Source organism: Triticum urartu, chromosome 6 (assembly GCF_003073215.2).
Source record: "Triticum urartu cultivar G1812 chromosome 6, Tu2.1, whole genome shotgun sequence".
Classification (NCBI taxonomy): domain Eukaryota; kingdom Viridiplantae; phylum Streptophyta; class Magnoliopsida; order Poales; family Poaceae; genus Triticum; species Triticum urartu.
The window spans coordinates 399,928,866-399,940,850 of NC_053027.1; positions in this window are offsets into that span (position 1 = coordinate 399,928,866).

An 11,985-nucleotide genomic window follows, 5' to 3' on the forward strand; every position below is an offset into this window, starting at 1 on the left:
AAGGGACCTTCCCAAGTAGAAGCGAGCTTGTGTGGTTTCTGTTGATCCACTCGGAGGACCAAATCTCCTTCTTGGAAGGCTCGACTCTTCACATTTCTGGCATGGAATCGACGCAAGTCTTGCTGATAAAATGGTCGATCGGATCATAGCCATTTCTCTTTCTTCTTCCAGGAGGTCGACTGCGTCTTGCCGGGCTTGTTCTGCTTCATCTTCGGTATAAAGCTCGACTCGGGGTGCATTGTGAAGTAGATCACTCGGCAGGACTGCTTCCGCTCTGTAAACCAGAAAGAACGGAGTTCTTCCAGTCGACCGATTCAGGGTAGTCCTCAATCCCCACAGAACCGACGGAAGCTCGTCGACCCAAGCGCCTGATGCGTGCTTGAGATCACGCATCAGCCGAGGCTTTAGTCCTTTGAGAATCAGACCATTTGCCCTTTCTGCTTGTCCATTCGACTGGGGGTGGGCGATCGATGCGTAGTCGACTCGTGTGCCTTGAGAGGCGCAAAAAACTCTAAACTTGTCCGAATCAAAGTTTGACCCATTGTCGGTGATGATGCTATGCGGGACTCCATATCTGAATGTTAACTCTCTGACGAAACTGATAGCAGTACAAGTATCAAGATTCTTGATAGGCTTAGCTTCAATCCATTTGGTAAACTTGTCGACTGCCACAAGCACATGTGTGAAACCACTCCTGCCTGTTCTCAATGGGCCAACCATGTCCAGTCTCCAAACAGCGAAGGGCCAGACGAGTGGAATGGTCTTCAGGGCTGATGCAGGCTTGTGCGACATGTTGGAGTAGAACTGGCACCCTTCACACTTGTCGACTATCTCTTTTGCCATTTCATTCGCTCTTGGCCAGTAAAATCCCGCTCGGTATGCTTTAGCCACAATGGTCCGAGAGGACGCATGATGACCACAGGTCCCCGAGTGGATATCATCAAGGATTATCTGACCTTCTTCTGGTGTTATACACTTCTGACCGACTCCAGTCGCGCTTTCTCTATACAACTGTCCCTTTATGACTGTAAAGGCCTTGGATCGACGGACGATCTTTTGAGCCTCTTCTTCGTCCTCCGGGAGTTCCTTTCTTAGGATATACGCGATGTACGGTATCGTCCAGTCAGGGGTGATTGCCAAAACTTCCATGATTAGGTCGACCACTGCCGGAATTTCAACTTCAGTCGGATCTGTGGCACTCTTTGGCTGCGGGGCTTCATCTGTAAAAGGATCTTCTTGGACTGATGGCGAGTGGATGTGTTCCAAAAACACATTGCTGGGGATGGCTTCTCTCTTGGAGCCTATCTTTGCCAAATCATCAGCCGCTTGATTTTTCAGTCGGGGGATGTGATGAAGCTCTAACCCCTTGAATTTCTTCTCTAACTTTCTCACTGCATTGCAATAACCAGTCATAGCTGGACTTCTGACGTCCCATTCTTTCATCACCTGATTAACCACCAAATCTGAGTCGCCATAGACCATGAGGCGACGGACGCCGAGTGAAATGTCCATGCGCAACCCATACAAAAGTGCTTCATATTCTGCTTCGTTATTGGAGGAATCGAAGTGAATCTGGAGAACATATCTGAGCTTATCTCCTCGGGGGGAAACCAATACTACCCCAGCACCGGAACCATTCAGCATCTTGGATCCGTCGAAGAACATGGCCCAGTGCTCCGAGTGAACTTGAGTCGGAAGTTGCTGTTCTATCCACTCGGCGACGAAATCTGCAATTGCTTGGGACTTGATAGCTTTCTTTGCCTCAAACTTGATATCTAGGGGAAGAAGTTCAATCACCCATTTGGCCACTCGACCAGTTGCATCTCTGTTGTGCAAAATCTCTGATAGTGGAGCGTCGCTGATGACTGTAATGGAATGATCAGAGAAGTAATGTGCAACCTTCTTCGTGGTCATATAAATCCCATATACAAGCTTCTGGTAATGAGGATATCTTTGCTTTGAAGGAGTCAAAACTTCAGAAACATAATATACTGGGCGCTGAACTTTGAAGGCCTTTCCTTCTTCTTCCCGCTCGACCGTAAGTACTGTACTGACAACTTGTCCTGTGGCTGCAATGTAAATCAGCAAAGGCTCCTTGCTGATTGGGGCAGCAAGCACCGGCTGGGTGGAGAGCAGAGCTTTAAGCTCTGTAAACGCTGCATCAGCTTCTGGAGTCCACTCAAACTTGTCGGACTTCTTCATCAGTCGGTAAAGAGGCAATGCCTTTTCACCGAGGCGAGAGATGAATCGACTTAAAGCGGCCAAGCATCCTGTAAGCTTCTGGACATCATGCACACGCACAGGACGTTTCATCCGGAGTATAGTACCAATTTTTTCAGGATTGGCGTCGATTCCCCGTTCGGAAACGAGAAAACCGAGTAACTTCCCACCTGGAACTCCGAACGTGCACTTTGACGGATTGAGCTTGATATCATACCTCCTGAGGTTGGCAAAGGTTTCAGCAAGGTCAGTCAGCAGGTCGGAACCCTTCCGTGACTTGACCATAATATCATCCATGTATGCCTCCACATTCCGACTGATTTGAGTGAGCAAACACTTCTGAATCATCCTCATGAACATGGCTCCGGCATTCTTGAGGCCGAATGGCATGGTGACATAATAGAAGCACCCGAATGGAGTGATGAAAGCTGTTTTGATCTCGTCGGGCCCGTACAGATGGATCTGATGGTACCCGGAATAGGCGTCTAGGAAAGACAAACACTCACATCCCGCAGTCGAGTCGACTATCTGGTCGATGCGGGGGAGAGGAAAATGATCTTTCGGGCAGGCCCGATTGATATGCTTAAAATCAATGCACATGCGAAGTGAGTTGTCCTTCTTGGGGACCATGACAACATTGGCGAGCCACTCGGAGTGGTAAATTTCTCGGATGAACTCCGCTGCTAAGAGCCGAGCCACCTCCTCGCCAATGGCCTTCCTCTTCTGGACGGCGGACCGTCGAAAATGTTCTTTCACAGGTTTAAATTTTGGGTCGACTCGTAGACGGTGCTCAGCCAGCCCCCTGGGAACTCCAGGCATGTCAGCAGGCTTCCATGCGAAGATGTCCCAGCTCTCACGGAGGAACTGGATGAGCGCTTCTTCCTATTTGGAGTCGACCGTCATTGAGATGTGAGTCGGAGCAGCGTTTGGATCGGTCGGGTGAATGTGAATTGCCTTCGTTTCACCGGACGACTGAAAAGCTGATTCTGAAGCAGGCTTCTTAGCTCGTAGCAACTCACTCGGATCTGCAGTCTTCTGATACTCTTGCAGCTCGACCACCGCCATCTGAGCGTCAGCAATCTTTGAGCCTTTCTGAAAACACTCTTCTGCTTTCTTCCGATTGCCTATAACAGTGATCACACCTTTGGGACCAGGCATCTTCAATTTGAGATACACATAACATGGTCGAGCCATGAAGCGTGCATAAGCTGGCCTGCCCAAAATAGCGTGATAAGCACTTTGGAAATCCACAACTTCGAATGTCAACTTTTCCTTGCGGTAATTCTTGGAATCACCGAAAACCACATCAAGAGCAATTTGGCCGAGTGACTCGGCTTTCTTCCCAGGAATGACTCCATGGAAACTCATGTTACTGGTGCTGAGCCTGGACATCGGAATGCCCATCCCTTTCAATGTTTCTGCATATAGTATGTTCAAACCACTGCCTCCATCCATCAGGACTTTGGTCAGTCGAGTGCCTTTGACAACTGGGTCGACCACCAGAGCTTGCCTCCCAGGGGTGGCAATGTGCGTAGGGTGATCAGACTGGTCGAATGTGATGGCAGTCTGGGACCACTTCAGATAATTGGGTGTTGCCGGAGCAACCATATTTACCTCACGGTTAATAACCTTCAGTCAACTTTTGCTCTCAACATCAGCAAAAATCATCAGGGTGGAATTGACCTGGGGGTACCCATCGTCACTATCTTCCTTGTCCTCAACTTTGTCCGACTCCTTTTCCTTATCTTTGGACTGCTTGCCCTGAAACTGCTGGATCAGAAGCCGACACTGTCGAGTGGTATGCTTTGGGTAAATGAGTTTACCCTCTTCATCTTTCTTGGTGTGGATGTGACACGGTAGATCCAAAACATCATTTCCATCTTGGTCTTTAACTTTCTTGGGGTTCCAAGGTCCTTTGGGTTTTCCCTTAAATTTTCCCTGGGTTACGGCCAGGGCCTCCCCAGGAGCGGCTGGCTCGGCTTCCCTCTTCTGTTTCCGACTGGAATTTCCTCCGGTTTCCTGGGCGACTGCTTTATGCTTGCCACTCCGAAGTCGATCCTCATCTTCACCATTAGCGTATTTGGTGGCAATCTCCATCATCCGATTCAGAGACATCTCTCCGGTTCGACCGAACTTCAGATTCAATTCTCTGTACTTAACGCCTTCTTTAAAGGCACAAACTGCTTGATGATCTGGTACATTTTCAATTGTGTGATGCAATGTGATCCACCTCTGGATGTAATCCCTTAGAGTTTCATTCGGTTTCTGCACGCAAGACCGCAATTCCGTAAGGCCTGCAGGTCACTTGCATGTTCCTTCAAATGTGGTGACAAACACTCGGGAGAGATCCTCCCAAGTGTAAATGCTGCTGGGTGCTAACTGATTCAGCCACGCTCTGGCCGAGCCTTCTAACATGAGAGGCAGGTGCTTCATGGCTACCTCATCGTTCCCACCGCCAATCTGGACAGCCACTCGGTAATCTTCGAGCCAAGTATCGGGCTTGGACTCACTGGTGAACTTACTAACTCCAGTCGCCAACCTGAAGTTGGGAGGAATTACAGCGGCTCTGATGGCTCGACTGAAACACTCCGGCCCTGAAACATGTACTCTGCTACTGGTAGGCGCATCTCTGTCGTGGCCTTCTCGGTGAGCTCTATTCCTGTCGACCAAACCTTGAACGAGAATGGATCTTGCATCAAAGCCTGGTTCCCTGGGGTCGACTAGAATTCTCCGCCCAACACTATGAGGGCGTCTGTCCACCTGCTGTCGAGGCACATATGATCCACTGCTCGGGGGAGGGGTTGGCACTCGACGTCGATCATCACGATCGAATCGGTGATCATACTGCTCATTCCTTCTGTACTGATCATGCCGGTCTCCACGTCCCTCACGCCTCGGAGGCGATCTTGGGCTGTGAGCCGACTGGACTGTATCCGCTGCAACGGATCGACTGTGGATCCTGTTCCGTGACTGAAAAACAACGGAATTCTGGTCTCCCGCTGCCCGGAGCAACGCTCTGATTTGCAACAAGCCTCTGCCAGCCTCTGACTGGGAGGGCTGAATCGACTCTGCTATACGGGCCGCAGCCGCCAAATTCTGAATCGGAGTACGATATACTTGCGGGGGCGGAAAGAGTTGACGTCGACTGGATTCTGGAGCCCGTTGACGCGCTCGCCCGTCGAGTATTCTGTGGAGATTCTCCAGTCGAGTGCGCTCGGCCAAGTTAGCCAAGCGCGCGTCCTCCAAGGCTCGGGCCTCGGGGGTTTCTCCAACGATAGGAGTGTGGAGTGCATCCATGTTCCGGCGGCGAAGTTCCTCCCGCTGCAACGACGTGAGAGGCTCAGGGAGATACTCCTCGTGAGGACGCGACGGGTCGCCCCCATCCGCGCCTCCGTCAGCGCGGGGGAAACCGGGAGGACTATGTGGCCCATCGATCACCAGAACCTCTGCAGCTGGGTCACTACTGTCGCATTCGGATGCGGTCTCTGAGGAGCCAGTCGACAGGTCGAACAGGCCGTAGAGGGATTCGTTGGGCTCGATTGCCGCGACTTGTGGGGTGGCCGACTGGCGGGCCACCGCATGCCTCACCCACCTCTGAAGCATCGACCGACCGGAGCGCTTGCGCCAGCGAGAAACAGGACAGGGAGATGCAACGGGAGCTGACCGATACTGGGTCGATGGCTGTCGCAGGAGGACACCACGGACGCATGCGCGAAAGTGCGTCGCCCCACGGACGGGGAGCACGTCGACGTCGAGTGGAGCCTCCTGAAGCCAAGCGGAGTCATCGGCAATGAACGTGAGCGCGCCGAGATGGATCTCGCGGCCCTCCACCAAAGCTCCGCCCGAAACCATGATCAAGGAGATCGGAAAAAATCGCAACTTCTCAAACTAGGCGCTAAGACTCCTAGCCCCATGATGGGCGCCAACTGTCGTGGTTCTAACTCTGACAGTGATGTAGGGGGGTATGTATGGAGAGGCTAGATCTTAGCTATGGAGGAGTTGTAAGCACACGAGGATTACGAGTTCAGGCCCTTCTCGGAGGAAGTAACAGCCCTACGTCTCGGTGCCCGAAGGCGGTCGACTGAATTATGTGTGTATGAATAACAGGGGTGCCAACCCTTGATACTGAGGAGGGGGGTGGCTTATATAGAGTTCGCCAGGCCCCTCCAGCCCTTAGTAATGCAAGGTTTAAAGTACATTAAGACTGGGGGTTACTGGTAACGCCCCTAATAAAGTGCTATGATGACCATAAAAGCTACTTAATGACCGACCGTTTGCGTGTAGGGTGACTTTAGATCTCCTGGCAGTCGAGTGGTTGGAATTTGGTCGAGTGATTGCTTCGTGGTCGAGTGTCTTGAATCTGTCGAGTGGGATACCTCCAAGTCGATTGAAAGGTGACTTCTTCTAGGGATGTCCTTGGGTAGGGTACTTAGGACAGGTCCATGCCCCTATCCTAGGTACATAGCTTCATCACGAATAGCCCACAAGGTTGAAGTTAGATCCTCTTGGATACCATAAGACAAAGTTTGGGGTATGAGCCAAATATTGAAAGATTCGCTTGACCGCCACATAGTGGCTTTCCTTAGGTGCGGCTTGAAACCATGCACAAATTCCCACACTCAACATGATATCCGGTCTAGATGCACAAAGGTAAAGCAAGGAGCCAATCATGGAGCGATATACCTTTTGATCCACCACTTTACCATTGGAATCTATGTCAAGTTGGCATTTGACGGGCATTGGAGTGGAAGCCGGCTTGACATCACTTAGCTTGAATCTCTTAAGCATGTCTTGAGTGTATTTGGCTTGGTTGTTGAAGGTTCCTTCTCATCGTTGCTTGACTTCGAACCCGAGAAAGAACTTCAACTCTCCCATCATGGACATCTCGAACTTGGAGGTCATGAGTGCGGCAAATTCCTCATTGAAAGCTTTGTTAGGGGAACCAAAGATAATATCATCAACATATAGTTGGCACACAAACAACTCCCCTTTGACCTTCTTAGTAAAAAGAGTGGGGTCGATTTTCCCAATTTTGAAACCACGATCTTGCAACAACTCGGTAAGGTGGTCATACCATGCACGTGGGGCTTGCTTAAGGCCATAGAATGCCTTATCGAGTTGGTACACATGATCGGGAAAATAGGGATCCTTGAACTCGGGGGGTTGCTTGACATATACCAACTCATTAATAGGACCATTAAGAAAAGCGCTCTTCACATCCATTTGTTGTAACTTAAAGTTATGATGAGAAGCATAAGAAATCAACATGCAAATGGATTCAAGGCGAGCGACGGGAGCAAAGGTTTCACCGTAGTCGATACCCTCGACTTGGGAGTAGCCTTGAGCTACCAAACGAGCCTTTTTGCGAATGATAATCCCATGAGCATCTTGCTTGTTCTTGAATATCCACTTGGTTCCAATGACACTATGGTTCCCCGTTGGCCTTGGCACCAATATCCACACCTTGTTGTGCTCGAAGTTGTTGAGTTCTTCATGCATGGCATTAAGCCAATCCAGATCCTCGAGCGCCTCATAGACCTTTTGGGGTTCAACACAAGAGACAAACGCGTGATGTTCACAATAGTTTGCTAATTGTCTACGAGTGCTTACCCCCTTTCTTAAGCTTCCAAGCACATTTGTCATGAGATGATCTTTGGTGGATAGCTTGGATGCGATCTTGGCGGCACGACGCTCTAATTCCTCCTCTAGAGAGAGTTTAGGAGCGGTTACTTGATCATCTTGAGCGTCGTCTTGAGCTCGTTCTTGATCTTGAGCTTGCTCTTGATCTTGAACTTGCTTGGATGAGAGAACTCGACCTTGGGCATCACTTGGTGATTCAACACCATCTTGAGGTTGATCTTGCCCTTGGTCTTGTTCATGAGGTTGAGGGCCTTCACTTTGTTCTTTGGAAGCGTGTGGGCCTTGGGTTGGTGATGGCTCCACGTGAGTGGAACATTGTCCTTCTCCTTCGGCCACAAGGGGATCCTCAATGGGTAGGATAAAACCAATACCCATTCTTCTTATGCCCTGGGAAGGAATTTCATCACCTACATCACAAGTGCCACTTTGCTCCACTTGGGAGCCGTTATTCTCATCAAACTCCACGTTACATGTCTCCTCAATAAGTCCCATGGACTTATTGAGGACACGGTAAGCATGAGAGTTTGTAGCATAACCAACAAATATGCCCTCATGAGCTCTAGCCTCAAATTTAGACAAACGAACACCTTTCTTGAGAAATGAAACACTTACACCCGAACACCCGGAAGTACTTGAGGTTGGGCTTGTTACCGGTGAGTATCTCATATGGAGTCTTGTTCAAGCCTTTGCGGAGGTAGAGCCGATTGGATGCATGACACGCGGTGTTGATGGCTTCGGCCCAAAAGTTGTATGGAGACTTGAACTCCGCCATCATGGTCCTTGCCGCATCCATCAACGTCCGGTTCTTCCTCTCCGCTACACCATTTTGTTGAGGGGTGTAAGGTGCGGAATATTGATGCTTGATCCCCTCATCACTAAGAAACTCATCCAAGGTGTAGTTTTTGAACTCGGTGCCGTTGTCACTTTTTATTGTCAAGATCTTTGCATTGTGTTGATGTTGATCTTCATTTGCAAAGTCAATGACGGTTTGTTGGGTCTCGCTTTTCCTCTTGAAGAAAGATACCCAAACGTATCTTGAATAATCATCCACAATCATCAAGCAATACTTTCTACCCCCAAGACTATCAAAGGATGGAGGCCCAAATAGATCCATGTGAAGGAGCTCCAAAGGCCTCTTCGAGTAAATGATAGTCGTCGGAGGGTGAGCCTTTTCATGTAGCTTTCCTTCGATACAAGCACTGCAAGCACGATCTTTAGCAAAACTAACATTTGTTAGTCCACGGACATGGTCCCCCTTGAGAAGACTTTGCAAAGATCTCATATTGACATGGGCTAAACAGCGATGCCAAAGCCATCCCATGTCAACTTTAGCCATTAGGCATGTCGCGGTCTTAGTGGGTCGCTCCGAAAAGTTAATCACATAGAGACCGTTCTCGACATTCCCAACAAAGTCTACTTTAAGAGTCTTGCTCCACAAGAGGGCCACGATATCAACATCAAAGAAAGTGGCAAAGCCCATGAGTGTGAGTTGACGAACAGAAAGTAAATTGTATGCAAGGGACTCAACAAGCATGACCTTCTCGATCATGGGATCATGAGAAATGACAACCTTGCCAAGTCCCAGTACCTTAGAGGACGACGCATCACCCCACTCGACATTGGTGGGCATAGATGGAATCTTGTGAACGTCCACCACCACGTCCTTGCTTCCAGTCATATTATTAGTGGCTCCACTATCGAGCAACCATGATCCCCCGCCGGAAGCAAACACCTACAAGAGATCAATGCTTGGTTTTAGGTACCCATTTTGTAATGGGTCCTTTGAGGTTAGTAACAAGGATCTTAGGAACCCAAATAGACCATTCAATTTACTCATAGGAGAAACCAATAAATTTGGCATAAACATGTCTATTACTAGCACGGCATAACACACAAGAAGGGTTAAAGTCGCCAGCTTTGTTGGGAGGGGTAGCATTGCCCTTCTTGGCATCACTACCCTTCACAATGTTCTTCTTCTTCTTCTCCTTGGAAGCACCCTCTCCCTCCTTCACAAAAGTTTGCTTGAGAGGGGGAGGTCATTTAGCCTTGTCTTCCTTCTTCTTGTTCTTGGACTTGGGTGTGAACCCAATTCATTCCTTGGCCACAACCTCCTTTTGATTGCTCAAAAGGTCGTTCAGGTTCTTCTCACCTTATATGCATGACACAAGGCCTTTATCAAGTTGCTTCTTCAACTTTGCATTCTCCTCAACAAGATGCACATGCTCACAACAAGGGTTAGTAGCATTTGCATGATCAATTAAAACCATGTGAGGAAAAGTGGCTTTCTCCTTGGTTAGCTTTACTTGGAGTTGATCATGAGACTCTTTGAGACTAGAATGAGCACCCTTCAAGGCCTTGTGAGCCTTGTCAAGTAAGTCAAACTCCTCTTTGAGTCTAGCAACATCAACCCCAAGCTTGGCCTTCTCGGAGTTTATCACACGAGATACAACAAGAGCATGATCAAGATCTTTCTTTAATTTAGCGTGGTCACCATTGTATGACTCCTCAAGAGCCAAACGAAGACCTCACTCTTGCTCAAGAGCATTGGAAAGATCCGAAATCTCATCGGCATAGTCACGACTATGCCCCTCCATCTTAGAGATGGTATCTTCGTGAGCCTCGATCATGTCATTGGCTTCACCAAGTTGTTCCAAGAGAGCAACAAAGTGCTTCTTGGATTTCCCCTTGAGTTTACTCATAAAGGACTCAAATTCATTCTCCTCCACATTGGACCCCTCATGTTCATCAATGCAATCCGTAAACGAAGGATTATTAATGATGGTAGTTTTGATGTTGGGAGTTACCTTGTTGGTGGCTTTATCCATGAGGCACTTGGCGGTGATGTTCTCATTGGGTGAATCGAAGAGAGACACCCGTGGAGTTGGCGCAATGGCAACGGAGGCCATGGCAACCGACTCACCGTCTTCATCATCATCATCATCATCATCATCATCATCCTCATGGTACTCTTCTTGTGCCACCAACCCCTTGGGAGGAGTCTTATTGATGAAGTTTCTCTTGTTGGGGAAAGACTTGGCCTTGTCTTTTCGGTTGAGCTTGCCACCATTGTCTTCCCTTTTCTCACAAGGACATTCCGCAACAAAGTGGCTCACATTGCCACAATTATAGCAAGTCCTCACTCGTTGCTTGACCTTTGCGCCACTTGAGTTGTTCTTGTTGAAGTTGGGCGTTGTGTTCTTCTTGCTCCAAAATTGCCTTGAAGCAAGAGCCATGTGTTCATGATAAGCATACTTTGTATCTTCGGGATTGCTCTTCTCTTCTTCCTCTTCTTCCTATTCTTCCACACTAACCTTGGCCTTCAAGGCAAGGTTGGGCTTCTTTGCTCTTTGAGAGCGTAACACCGCATTGTCGACGGTCTTATCCAAGATGCTCATAGCCACAAACTCATCCAACAATTCACTTGAGGACAAGGTGTGGAAGTCCGGCCTTTGACGAATGACGGAGGACATGGCCTTGTGGTAAGGCATCATGGCCTTGAGGAATTTGCGCTTGATCCAATTGTCATCCGTATCCTTGCTCCCATGATCTCGGAGTGAGACCGCGAGAGTAGTTAATCTCCAATAAAGCTCACGAGGTTCTTCATCTTCTTTCATTGCAAACTCATCGGCTTCATCTTGCACCACTTCATAGTTGGAGCATTGAATGCTTGCGCTTCCTCGGTAGAGAGACACAACATGGCGCCATGCATCCTTGGCCACGGTGAATGGTCGGAGGTGAGCAAGATCTTCGAGTGGAATTGCATCTTGGATGATGAAGAGAGCATTATCATTGAATTGATTATCCGCGGCTTCTCTAGGGGTGAAGTTGCTTCGGTCATGCGAATAAAAACCTTCTTCATTGATTCTCCAAAGGTTAGTATTAACATGATTCAAATGACGCTTAAAGCGATAAACCCAAGAATCAAAGTCCTCATTTTTCACAATCTTAGGGGGAGGACCGACATGATTCAAATGAGTGGAAGGAATCAGTCCACCATAAGTAAGTGGAGGTTCCACATGGGCAAAGATGTCGTTGCCAATTTTACCACTAGAAGAAGGAGCCTTTTCACTAGTAGCTTCTGTTGGGGATCGTAGCAGAAATTTTAAATTTTCTACGCATCACCAA